This window comes from Schistocerca serialis, chromosome 1 (assembly GCF_023864345.2).
Source record: "Schistocerca serialis cubense isolate TAMUIC-IGC-003099 chromosome 1, iqSchSeri2.2, whole genome shotgun sequence".
In the NCBI taxonomy this organism is placed as follows: domain Eukaryota; kingdom Metazoa; phylum Arthropoda; class Insecta; order Orthoptera; family Acrididae; genus Schistocerca; species Schistocerca serialis.
Window position 1 is genome coordinate 244,439,378 of NC_064638.1, and position 13,779 is coordinate 244,453,156.

At 42.5% G+C, this 13,779-nt stretch overlaps 1 protein-coding gene across 4 annotated transcripts in view; it reads right to left on the bottom strand.

Annotated features, from left to right (window-relative positions):
- Nucleotides 1-13,779, bottom strand: part of LOC126466965 (uncharacterized) — a 115,537-nt gene that overhangs the window by 62,145 nt on the left and 39,613 nt on the right. The gene's annotated exons all lie outside the window — the stretch shown is intronic.

Consider the following 13,779-nt stretch of genomic DNA (forward strand, 5'->3'; position numbering starts at 1 on the left):
TGAAAAAAATATGAGCTTACGGAGTATCGGAGCAGACCTGCAATTGGATTGAAGACTTTCTTGCAGAAAGAACTCAACACGTCGCTCTTAACGGAACTAAATTAACAAATGTAAAGGTAGTATCCGATGTACCACAGGGAAGTGTAATAGAACCGTTGCTGTTCACAATATACACTCCTGGAAATGGAAAAAAGAACACATTGACACCGGTGTGTCAGACCCACCATACTTGCTCCGGACACTGCGAGAGGGCTGTACAAGCAATGATCACACGCACGGCACAGCGGACACACCAGGAACCGCGGTGTTGGCCGTCGAATGGCGCTAGCTGCGCAGCATTTGTGCACCGCCGCCGTCAGTGTCAGCCAGTTTGCCGTGGCATACGGAGCTCCATCGCAGTCTTTAACACTGGTAGCATGCCGCGACAGTGTGGACGTGAACCGTATGTGCAGTTGACGGACTTTGAGCGAGGGCGTATAGTGGGCATGCGAGAGGCCGGGTGGACGTACCGCCGAATTGCTCAACACGTGGGGCGTGAGGTCTCCACAGTACATCGATGTTGTCGCCAGTGGTCGGCGGAAGGTGCACGTGCCCGTCGACCTGGGACCGGACCGCAGCGACGCACGGATGCACGCCAAGACCGTAGGATCCTACGCAGTGCCGTAAGGGACCGCACCGCCACTTCCCAGCAAATTAGGGACACTGTTGCTCCTGGGGTATCGGCGAGGACCATTTGCAACCGTCTCCATGAAGCTGGGCTACGGTCCCGCACACCGTTAGGCCGTCTTCCGCTCACGTCCCAACATCGTGCAGCCCGCCTCCAGTGGTGTCGCGACAGGCGTGAATGGAGGGACGAATGGAGACGTGTCGTCTTCAGCGATGAGAGTCGCTTCTGCCTTGGTGCCAATGATGGTCGTATGCGTGTTTGGCGCCGTGCAGGTGAGCGCCACAATCTGGACTGCATATGACCGAGGCACACAGGGCCAACACCCGGCATCATGGTGTGGGGAGCGATCTCCTACACTGGCCGTACACCACTGGTGATCGTCGAGGGGACACTGAATAGTGCACGGTACATCCAAACCGTCATCGAACCCATCGTTCTACAATTCCTAGACCAGCAAGGGAACTTGCTGTTCCAACAGGACAATGCACGTCCGCATGTATCCCGTGCCACCCAACGTGCTCTAGAAGGAGTAAGTCAACTACCCTGGCCAGCAAGATCTCTGGATCTGTCCCCCATTGAGCATGTTTGGGACTGGATGAAGCGTCGTCTCACGCGGTCTGCACGTCCAGCACGAACGCTGGTCCAACTGAGGCGCCAGGTGGAAATGGCATGGCAAGCCATTCCACAGGACTACATCCAGCATCTCTACGATCGTCTCCATGGGAGAATAGCGGCCTGCATTGCTGCGAAAGGTGGATGTACACTGTACTAGTGCCGACATTGTGCATGCTCTGTTGCCTGTGTCTATGTGCCTGTGGTTCTGTCAGTGTGATCATGTGATGTATCTGACCCCAGGAATGTGTCAATAAAGTTTCCCCTTCCTGGGACAATGAATTCACGGTGTTCTTATTTCAATTTCCAGGAGTGTATTTAAATGATATAGTAGAAAGCGTAGGATGCTCTTTAAGGTTATTCGCAGATGATGCAGTTGTTTATACCAAAGTAGCAACGCCAGAAGGTAGTAAGAATTTGCAGAACGTCCTGCAGAGAATTGATGAATGTTGCAGACTCTGGCAGTTGACTCAGAACATAAATAAATGTAACATATTGTGCATACATAGGGAAAGAAATCCACTACTGTACAGTTACACTCTTGATGACTAACAGCTGGAGACAGCGTCTGCCGTAAAATATCTAGGCACAATTACCCAGAGCGACATTAAGTGGAATGACCATACAAAACAGTTAGTGAGAAAAGCGGACACCAGACTCAGATTCATCGGAAGAATCTTAAGGAAATGTAACTCATCCACGAAAGAAATGTCTTATAAGGAGCTTGTTTGCCTGATTCTTGAGCACTGTTCATATATCTGAGATCCCTATCAGGTAGGACTGATAGAGGAGATAGAGAAGATCCAACGAAGAGCGGCACGTTTCATCACGGGATCGTTTAGCTGGCGTGAGAGCTTTACGTAGATGCTAAAAAAAAAAAAAAAAAACCTCCACAGGCAGACGTTACAAGAGAGACATTGTGCATCACGGAGAGATTTACTATGGAAATTTTGGGACAGCACTTTTCAGGAGTCAGACAACATATTACTTCCCACCACATACATCTCGCGTATTGACCACGAGGAGAAAATTCGAGAAATTACAGCCAATTCAGAGGCTTACCGACAATCATTCTTCCCATGCACTATTTGTGAATGGAACAGGATTGGAGGAATCAGATAGTGGTACCAAAAGTACCCTCCGCCACACACCATTAGGTGGCTTGCGGAGTGTAATGTAGACAGTTCATGGCTCTTGCATCGCGATAACGCACCCGCACATGCATCCCTGTTGGTGTGTAACTATTGCACAAAGAAACGAAATCACAATGCTGCCTCATCGTCCGTACTCTTCAGACCTGACCCCTGCGGACTTTTTCTTTATTTCCAAAGCTGAAAACCCCCTGAAAAGACGAAGATTTGCGATAAAAGACCATTCGCAGATGGCGCACTGCGTGATCCAACAACCAAGACTGCTTTGGGAAGTGGAAATGTTATTGGGAGTGGAGTCTCAATTTTGGAGGAGAGTAGCTGGAAGGACACTGTGGAAATAGTTCCGGAATTTTTTTAACAGATCTCGTACATGCTTAGCTGATCAAAGCCTGCAAACTGTAGTGCAAAGACTCTCCTCCAACATTAAAGATAACCATTTCCTAGATCACCTGAAAGCTGTGCTCGTTCCACTCCCATCACACTGCTTGTCACCATTCACGCCACACCCTCTATACCAACGTCCCATATGTACATAGTACGTCTGCTGCTGAACACCCACCTCATTCCAGACCTGTCATGTCCTTCCTGCTCATCTTAATCAACTTTATATTTACCAACAACTACTTTACCTTTGAGGGGCAGACCCAAACACAGATCAGGGACATGGCCATGGGAACCAGGATGGCTTCTTCCGATGACAACCTTTTCATGGATCGCTTGGAGGGGCTTTCCTAACACCCGTAAGCCTCCAGCCCCAAGTTTGGTTTAGATATAATGATGATATCTTTGCCATAAGGATTCATGGTGAGGCTAACCTGTTAAAACTTTAGGAATCTCTAATCTCGTAACATACTCTCAAAAAAAAAAAAAAAAAAAAAAAAAAAAAAAAAAAAAAAAAAAAAAAAAAAAAAAATATTCACACGGCCCTATTCCGAATCCCATGCCACTTTCCTTGATGTTGACTTCATCCTCACTGCTAATCAGTTACAGACTTCTGTCCACATTAAATCTACTAACAAACAACAATACTTACATTTTGAGAGTTGCCATCCTTTCCATGTCCAACGTTCTCTCCCATGCAGCCTTGGCATTCAAGGCAAACTTATTTGCTCAGTGCAGATTCTATACAGCAATACACCTCCATTCTCACCTCAGCCTTCACTGGACGTAATTACACCTCTTGCCACTCAGTATTATCCTGGTCTTTAATGTATCAATCAGATATTACGACAAGGCTATGGCTTCTTATAAGCATGCCCTGAAACGAAGTCACATCTCATATCATATTTTTCCCACCACACCTAGAATAGTTTTTCATTGTCCTCCCCGTCCCCCCTCCCTCCAATCTCCACAATATCCTTATCAGACACTATGATCCTTCTGCACTCATTTCCTTACTGCACTCATTTCCTTCCCCTATGGCCCTACCCCTGTGACCACCCCTGCCTAAGACTTGCCCTATGCAGCCTCCTACCACAACCTATATAACAGCTCTGCATCAGGCAAAACATGCTATCAAATAGGGAGCCACCTGTTAAGTGAGATATCATGTACCAGATGTTATGTATACACTATTCAGATTTTTACACTCACACGACTACCGCCATTTTATCAGTTCAGTTTGGATGGACGGGCTTAGGAAGAGGATGTATACTGGCAACACACAATATCCTTTTATAGATTATGCTTTGTAACATGATAGTCGTGACCTTGGTGCCTGTTACACCACATTTGTCATCTGGAATCATCCTCCGGTACCAGTTTCTCGGAGCTCCGCATGTGGGAACTGCCATCACAGCATGTCCTTGATGCTCGCCATCCACCTGACCTTAATTTACATTAACTACTTTCTTTAATTTCTTTCATATTCCCTTTTTGTTTTTTATCTCTCTTATTTATTGATCTATCTATTTTTCCCTGCACCCCACCTCTTACCACATGCACTTAGCTTTCCACTCTTCATAACTCTTCCACAATGTCTTGTCAGTAATCTCTGTGTTGCTTATTACCCTATCTTCATTCTTTAAGCTCTTAGGTTTTCAAATCTCATCCAGTGGTGTCCCCAACAATCAGTTTTTCCTGCTCATCCCATCAGGTAAGTCTGCCCAACCTGGGGTTCTGGGCAACTTTTACAAACTCTCCCCCTTTCCCAAACTTCACCAATACTGTTCCTTCATTCCTCTTCCTTCCCCTTCAACCCTTTCACCAGAAGAAGCCACTGGCTTGAAAAGCTTGAACATTTCTTTAACCCTTGTGTGTGTTTTCTCCTGTCACTGCTTGGTAAGTAGTTTTCTTATCTATCCAAATACATCATAATGTACTTGTTCAAAGTGTTTCTGCAAAGCTCAATTTGATGTGTTTGCATCACAGCTTTGCAATTTTTTTCATCATTTCTCTCTTACATGCAGAATGTAATTAATGCTAGATTCTTCATAAATGACTAATGCTGCACTGTATGATACCTATTTATTTGTCAGAATTTAGTGTTAATTTTTTTTTCCTTTGCTGTTGACAGCTGGTGTCAGATCAGCTGTCCATGAATGTTTATGTTTGAGTTAACTGAGTGAGTGACTAGGCAACAAATTATTGATTATAGCTTTCAACACATTAATTCCTCTCTCTCTCTCTCTCTCTCTCTCTCTCTCTCTCTCTCTCTCTCTCTCTCTCTCCTCTCTCTCCCTCTCTCTCTCCCCTGCATATATGATTATTCTCCTCTGTGATAACTGTTATGTTCAAAAAATTTTCTTTATTTTGCAAACTGTTGCTCAGAAAAGTAGTAATAATAACTGTGGACCAAAAACTTTCATGTAATGCTGATTTTGTTATGTTATGCAGCTGTTTGTATTCTAGTGTTGCCAAAGGATGTCCCCTCAATCCAAATGCACCATCTCATGATACTATTATTGTTCATACTGAGAAAAAGTTGTTCCAAGTGTCTGAAGTCAACATGCAAAAATCAAACAAGGGAAACATTAGGCAGGAATATCAAACATGTAGGAAAAGACAGAGTACTACTTACTGTAAAGAAGACATGTTAAGTTCCTGGCACCTGGCCATAGCTTTCATCAGTAACTCACACACATGCACACACACACGCACACAAACACAAACAAGCACACCTCGCACACACAAGACTGCCAGCTCCAGCATCTTGGACCAGAATACAACTACCATGTGGGATGCAAACAGCAATCTGGAGGGGGCGGGGAAGCGGAAGAGACAGTAGTGTATGGGTGGGGAGAGATCTAATGCTGCCTGGTGGTGTGTGCAGGGACTAGACTGCCAAAAAGTGCAGCATCAGGAGGTTGTGGGGCAGGGAGGTGAGGAAAAAAGGAGCAAAAAAGGAGAGGAGAGGAGAGGGGAAAGATGGGCAGTGCTTTGGCAGATGGATGCAAATAAACAGGGTGGAAGATAAGAATGGGGAGGAGATGATGGACAGAAGTGGTGGAAACTGTTGAGTGGAGGGTGTGGGGACAGTATGTTGCTGTAGGATGAGCCTTGGGTGATTACGGGAGTGTAGAATGTGTTGTAAGGATGATTCCCATCAGTGCAGTTCAGAAAAACTAGTGGTGGAGGGAAGCAAGTGTGTAATGTTCAGCTTCATGTTGTACCACAACATGCTTTTTGCCACAGTTTGGCAGTGGCCGTTCATCCTGGTGGACAGCTGGTTGGTTGTCACAGCAATATACAAAGCAGTGCAATGATTGCAGCAGAGCTGGTAAATGTCATGGCTGCTTGCAGAGGTGGCCCAGCCCCTGATGAGGTAGGATAAACATGTGACAGGACTGGAATGGGAAGTGCTGAGAGGGTGGAATGGGCAGGTTCAGCACCTGGGTCTTCCGCAGGGATATGATCCTTGTGGGAAGGGCTGGAATTGGTAGTGGCATACCAATACACTAGCATTTTGTGGGGGTTGGGCGGGCAATGGAACACCACTTCACGAGGAGTGAGAAGTATCTCAGGTAGGATATCCCTGATTTCAGGGCATGGTAATATATAATCAAAGCCTTGGCATAGGATGTGGTTCAGTTGTACCAATCTGGGGTGGTACTTGGTGATGAAGGGAACACTCCTTTGTGGCTGGTTCATGGGGGTGGTGAGAGAATTGAGGTGTGAAGGAAAGTGGCACAGGAGATTTGTTTTGCATACTAGGTCTGGGGGACGGTGCCTGACTGTGAAGGCCTTGGTGAGATCCTTAGCATACAGAAAAAGGGAGCTTTTGTCACTGCATATATGCCATTAGCAGGTGCCCAGGCTGTATGGGAGGGATTTTTTGGTGCGAAAGGGAGGATAGCTGTCAAAATAAAGGTAATGTTGGTGTTTGATGGGTTGAATGTGAACAGAGGTGTGCATGGAGCCATCAGAGATGAGGAGGTCAATATATAGAAAGGTGGAAGGTGACACACTGGATTGAGGAGACCATGTGAAGTGGATGGGGGAGAAGGTGTTGAGGCTGTGAAGGAATGAAGATAGGATGTCTTGCTCCTGAGTCCAAATCATGAAGATATCATCAATGAACCTGAACCAGACTAAGGGTTTGGTGTATTGGAAGGCTAGGAAGGTCTCCTCTAGATGGCCCATAAAAAGGCTGGCATAGGAGGGTGCCATGTGGATGCCCATGTATGTGCTGCAGATTTGTTTATATACCTTCCCTTCAAATGAGTAGTAGTTATCGGTTAGGATAAAGTTAATAAGGTGTATGAGGAATGGGGTAGTGGATTTGGAGTCTGAAGGATGTGGGGAAGGTTAGTGTTCAATAACGGTAAGACCATGGGCATGAGGGATGAGAGATGTTCATGTACGGGGAAGTGGCATTAACAGAGATGAGTAGGGATCCAGCAGGTGAAGGGGTGGGGATGGTGGAGAGTTGGTGAAGGAAATGGTTGGTGTCTTTGATGTGCGAGGCTAGATTACATGAAATTGGTTGGATGTGTTTGTGAGTGAGGGCTGCTGTTCTTTCAGTGGGGGCACAATAACCAGCTACAATGGGGCATCCAGGATTGTTGGGTTTGTGGATTTTGGGGAGCATGTGGAATGTGGGTGTGTGAGTGAGGAGGGAAATAGATTCAGGGGAGATGTTCTGGGAAGGGCCTAAGGCTTTGAGCATGGATTGGAGTTTGTATTGGACTTCTGTGATGGGATCATGCTGGCAGAGTTTGTAGGTGGAGGGAGGAGTCAGATGATTTTCAGAGGCCTTCTGCCATAGTCATTGCAGTTCGTAACAACAGTGGTGAAAACCTTTCACTGCAGGTAGCATGATTAGTTCCTGATTTGTTTTGAGTTTGTGTGTGGCTGTTCTTTCTTCTATAGAAAGGCTTGTGTTCTGAGGAAGGGGCTTGGGGAAGGATGGTGAGGCTATGTTGGAGGTAAGGAATTCCTGGAATGTGACCAGCAGGTGGTTAGGTGGGAAGCGGGAGGACTACGGTTGGATGGTGGTACAAACTGGAAGATGCAGAGTTGGAATTAACATGGTTTGAGTTGGAGGGATTGGTGGCAAAGAAGTGTTTCCACAGCAGGGATCGGGAAAAGTGGAGTAGGTCTTTGACAAGCCCAGCATGCTTAAATTTTGGTGTAGGGCTAAAGATGAGACCTCTAGATAGGGCAAATTTTCTGTGGATCTGAGGATTTTGATGGAGAGGCTAACAACACCTGTGAAAGCAGCCATGTCATTTACCAGCTCTGCTCCAATCATTGCACAGCTTTTTATATTGATATGACAAGCAACCAGCCACTGCCAAACTGTAGCCAAGAGCAAAGTAGACCACCCTGTGGCCCAACATGCATCTCAACATAACACACTTTATTTCAATGGTTAATTCACTACCCAAGCCATCTGGGTCCTTCCCACCACCACCGGCTTTTCTGAACTGCACAGATGGGAGCAATACTTACAACACATTCTCCACTCCCGTAATTATCCTGGCTTCAACCTTTGGTAACAAACTGTCCCTACATCCTCCATCCAACAGTTTCCACCTGCTCTGTCCATCATCTTCTCCCCATTCTCATCTCCTACCCTGTTTATTTGCAGCCCTCTGCCAATGCATTATCGTGCCTTTCCCCACTCCTTTCCTTTTTTCCCCACCTCTTTGCCCCACAACCTCCTGACACTGCATCTGTTGACAGTCTAGTCCCTGCCCACTCCACCAGGCAGTGTTCCTCTCTCTCCCCTCCCACATACTATTGTCCCTTCCCCCCTCCTCCCCCTTCAGATTGCTGCTTGCATCCCATGAGACACTTGCATTCCAGCCCGAGATGTTGGAGTTGGTGGTCGTGTATATGTGAGGTGTACTTGCTTGTATGTGTCAATGGTGTGTGCCTGTCTTTTACTGATGAAGGCTTTATGCAAGTGTCTTTTTATTGTGCCTGTCTGCAACTTGACGTGTCTTCTTTACAGCACGTAGCAATCTGTCTTCTCCCGTTGATGAAGTGAATATCCAATGCAGAAAGAAAATCACACTTCCTCAGCCGACGAACTCTCATTTCAGGTGTAGAAACAGTCATTTGAATCATATGACAAAGGTCTTGCAGAAGAAGAACTTCATGGATGAAGAGAGTACTTCAGTGTTTAACAGTATGTCTCATGTGAATGAGGAGTTATCATGTTAGTTTGCCAAGACATGTGCTGCAGTTTTTACGGAATGTGGCTCAACTTTGAAGTTTGTTCCATCAACACTTACGTTTTATTGTACAAGAGCATATGACTCTATCAGGGTTATATTTGATATTTGCTTGTCACGTCTCAGCACAAGAAGTAACTGGTGGTAAAGTGGTGCACTTACTTCCACATATGATGCAATATGCACACTGACAGAATTCCATTACTTTAATGGTTAGTGAAGTTATGAATAAGAGTTTATAAACATGACTATTCCTGAAATTTAGTGAATGCGGTGAGAATGCTGAAAGTCTTTTCTTGAATGCACAAAAATAAATGCAAACACAGTAATGTAATTACCTCTGAAGTACAGTGAACTGAAATTGTGAACATGATCACGGGTTAATAAGTTTTAAGTTAATTTTTTTTGTAAAAGTGAAATAAAAATTTCATTTCATACAGTGCAGGAGTATTGTGTTCTGTTGCATATAGCATGATTATTTAAGTCTATAAATTTTCCTTTTTACAGATAACACATTATGTGCACTAGTGATAGTAATGGTAAGTTAGAATTAGACTGAAATATATATTTCTTACTGTCCAAAATTTTCAAATGAAATTTACAGTGTGTAGAATGGCATAACTATTCTTAGAAGGTGGAAAAAAATGAAAAAGTGTAAGAGACATCTGACATTAAGAGTACGCTTTTCATTTTAGTTGTAATGGTTAATTGCACCTACGCTCAATCAGTAATTTTCTTATAATACTGCCGTGTTTCTCTGACTAAAAAGAACCATTTCTGTGCTTACATTCTGAAAATCATACATGCTAGTAGTGAAACGACTGGAAGGATCTTGTGCCTTTTGTACTATTAACTATTACAACTAATTGTTTGACTTAAAATGATTGTCTATTTTGCCATAATGTGGTCCATGCTTAACGAATCAAATTTTGCATCAACAAATTAATTTATCAACTATCTGATTGTGAGTAGTCCTATATGTCATATCTCAGCACATACTCAGCTATGACTGTGGCTTTAAGTAGAAAAATGCAATTTTCACAAAGGATTTTAATGGAAAATTTTGTCCTGATCTTACAACATAGCAGACTGCCACACCCTCTGGCTTCACCCAATGTCTTTTCTCAACAAACATAATGCCATCTCCATTTACTCTAGCCTCCTTAGATTCACAGCACAGGCTCTTGTACATGGTCACACTGGTCGTATGCAATTAGATTTGTGAGAATGAACGTGAGCCTTTAGCTTCATACAAAATAATGTGGACACCTGGCTATTTGTCAAGAGTATCTGAAGGCAACTTTACAGAATCTTGTAAATTATAAACAACATCCAACATGTTTATTGCAACAATAAACATTATACAATTAGGCAATGAAGTCAACTGCGAGAACATCTTTCTATAAAGCATCCAAATTACACACAAACCCATTGAACATTTTCAGAAAAAATACAAAAATTTAAAAATTGTTCAACAATCAATGCATCATTTAAAAATCAACATACAGTGAACGAAGATAGATTGACTGCCGACAATCACAATTCATAATTAAATGCAAAATGTTATATTGGAGAACGTGTTATAATACCCTCTGTAAAAGCATTTATGTCAGTGACAGTGCATAAGGATATACACAAAGTTTAAAAATGTTGTCCCTAAGCAATAGCATAATAAAGTGACAAATAGAAGAAATAGCAGATAATGATTGAAAAAAGGAAAGGAAAAAAAAACTTTCAAGTATTGTCCAGAACTCATCATTTTCCATGAAACTGGATGAGTCTAACACTGCAAATAGTAATGCTTTATTGATGGCTAATGTGCATTATACAAACGTCTCAAAAATGAGATCGACAGGAAGTGCAAAATGGCTAAGCAGGGAAGGCTAGAGGATAAATGTAAGGATGTAGAGGCTTATCTCACTAGGGGTAAGATAGATACTGCCTACAGGAAAATTAAAGAGACCTTTAGAGAAAAGAGAGCCACTTGTATGAATATCAAGAGCTCAGATGGAAACCCAGTTCTAAGCAAAGAAGGGAAAGCAGAAAGGTGGAAGGAGTATATAGAGGGTCTATACAAGGGCGATGTACTTGAGGGCAATATTATGGAAATGGAAGAGGATGTAGATGAAGATGAAATGGGAGATATGATACTGTGTGAAGAGTTTGACAGAGCACTGAAAGACCTGAGTTGAAACAAGGCCCTGGGAGTAAGACAACATTCCATTAGAACTACTGACGGCCTTGGGAGAGCTAGTCCTGACAAAACTCTACCATCTGGTGAGCAAGATGTATGAGACAGGCGAAATACCCTCAGACTTCAAGAAGAATATAATAATTCCAATCCCGAAGAAAGCAGGTGTTGACAGATGTGAAAATTACCGAACTATCAGTTTAATAAGTCACGGCTGCAAAACACTAACGCGAATTCTTTACAGATGAATGGAAAAACTGGTAGAAGCCGACCTCGGCGAAGATCAGTTTGGATTCCATAGAAATATTGGAACACATGAGGCAATGCTGACCCTACGACTTATCTTAGAAGCTAGATTAAGGAAAGCCAAACCTACGTTTCTAGCATTTGTAGACTTAGAGAAAGCTTTTGACAATATTGACTGGAATACTCTCTTTCAAATTCTGAAGGTAGCAGGGGTAAAATACAAGGAGCGAAAGGCTATTTACAATTTGTATACAAACCAAATGGCAGTTATAAGAGTTGAGGGGCATGAAAGGGAAGCAGTGGTTGGGAAGGAAGTGAGACAGGGTTGTAGCCTCTCCCCGATGTTATTCAATCTGTATATTGAGCAAGCAGTGAAGGAAACAAAAGAAAAAAATCGGAGTAGGTATTAAAATCCATGGAGAAGAAATAAAAACTTTGAGGTTCACAGATGACATTGTAATTCTGTCAGCGACAGCAAAGGACTTGGAAGAGCAGTTGAACGGAATGGACAATGTCTTGGAAGGAGGATATAAGATGAACATCAACAAAAGCAAAACGAGGATAATGGAATGTAGTCAAATTAAATAGGGTGATGCTGAGGGAATTAGATTAGGAAATGAGACACTTAAAGTAGTAAAGGAGTTTTGCTATTTGGGGAGCAAAATAACTGATGATGGTCGAAGTGGAGAGGATATAAAATGTAGACTGGCAATAGCAAGTAAAGCGTTTCTGAAGAAGAGAAATTTGTTAACATCGAGTATTGATTTAAGCGTCAGGAAGTCGTTTCTGAAAGTATTTGTATGGAGTGTAGACATGTATGGAAGTGAAACATGGACAATAAATAGTTTAGACAAGAAGAGAATAGAAGCTTTCGAAATGTGGCGCTACAGAAGAATGCTGAATATTAGTTGGGTAGATCACATAACTAATGAGGATTTGTTGAAGAGGATTGGGGAGAAGAGAAGTTTGTGGCACAACTTAACTAGAAGAAGGGATCAGTTGGTAGGACATGTTCTGAGGCATCAAGGGATCACCAATTTAGTATTGGAGGGCAGCGTGGAGGGTAAAAATCGTAGAGGGAGATCAAGAGATGAATACACCAAGCCGATTCAGAAGGATGTAGGTTGCAATAGGTACTGGGAGACGAAGAAGCTTGCACAGGATAGAGTAGCATGGAGAGCTGCATCAAACCAGTCTCAGGACTGAAGACCACAACAACAACAACATGTGCATTATTATGATGAAAACATATTACGAGAAGAAATGCTATTCACAATAAACCTCATTACAGATACAACAGGATTATCAGTATATAATATTGTTTCCTCTGAATAATATTGTTGCAAATGCTGCTGATAGAGCATAACGATGGTACATCACTATGGTGGATTTGTTGCTTATTTGGAAGAAGACGTGTCAAATGTTCTGTGTGTTCATTTTGTGGTGAAAGGACAAAATCTTGTAGAAAAACATCTATGTTCATGGCACCATTCATCATTAATATGATTTTGAGTCAGAAACAAGATCAAATCCAACTCAAAAACAGATAGAATGTTTTGATAGCTTTGTCAACAATGTAACAAAGATTTCAATAGGTAACTTTTGCACACAGAAGATTGGTGTCTGGCAAAGGGTACATTTTTGGTTCATTTTGTAACATTTATGATAGGCTCATACAATTTTTGAAAGCAATAGAGACTAATCTGTGTCAATAGTTAAAAACAGTATAGAATGATGCCTTTTATTTGGCAGGTATTTCCGATAGATTTAATTATGACAGCCTGCAGAGTCAAGAGCTCTTACAGATTGCCAAAGTATTCTCATTTTTATCGACAAATTTGAACCACTTCATTATTATCTGTTGAAGATGGAATTTTGCACGATTCCTGCATTATAATCTTAGAAGATATGTTCAGATGCAGAGGATATGGATAGATTTACTAGCCACCTCAATAAACTTAAATTGGGCACGGAAAAAGAATTTGAAGATATTTTGTAACTGAAAGTGTGTAACTGGTTGAAAACCCCTTTTATCATAAATATTGAAGAGGCTGATATAACTTGCCAAGAAGACGTTTTAGAAATGAGATTTGATAAAGAAGGTAAACATAAATTCAGTAGTGGTGGATACGAAAATCTACAGAAAAAGAAGCTTATCTTATATGTCGAAAACAACATTCAGTTTATTGATACCTTTTCCTACATCACATCTCGTGGAATCAAGCTTTATTTATTGCTGTTAATCATATTATATATGAATAAAGAAACTGTCTGAATGATTCCAAAAGAGAA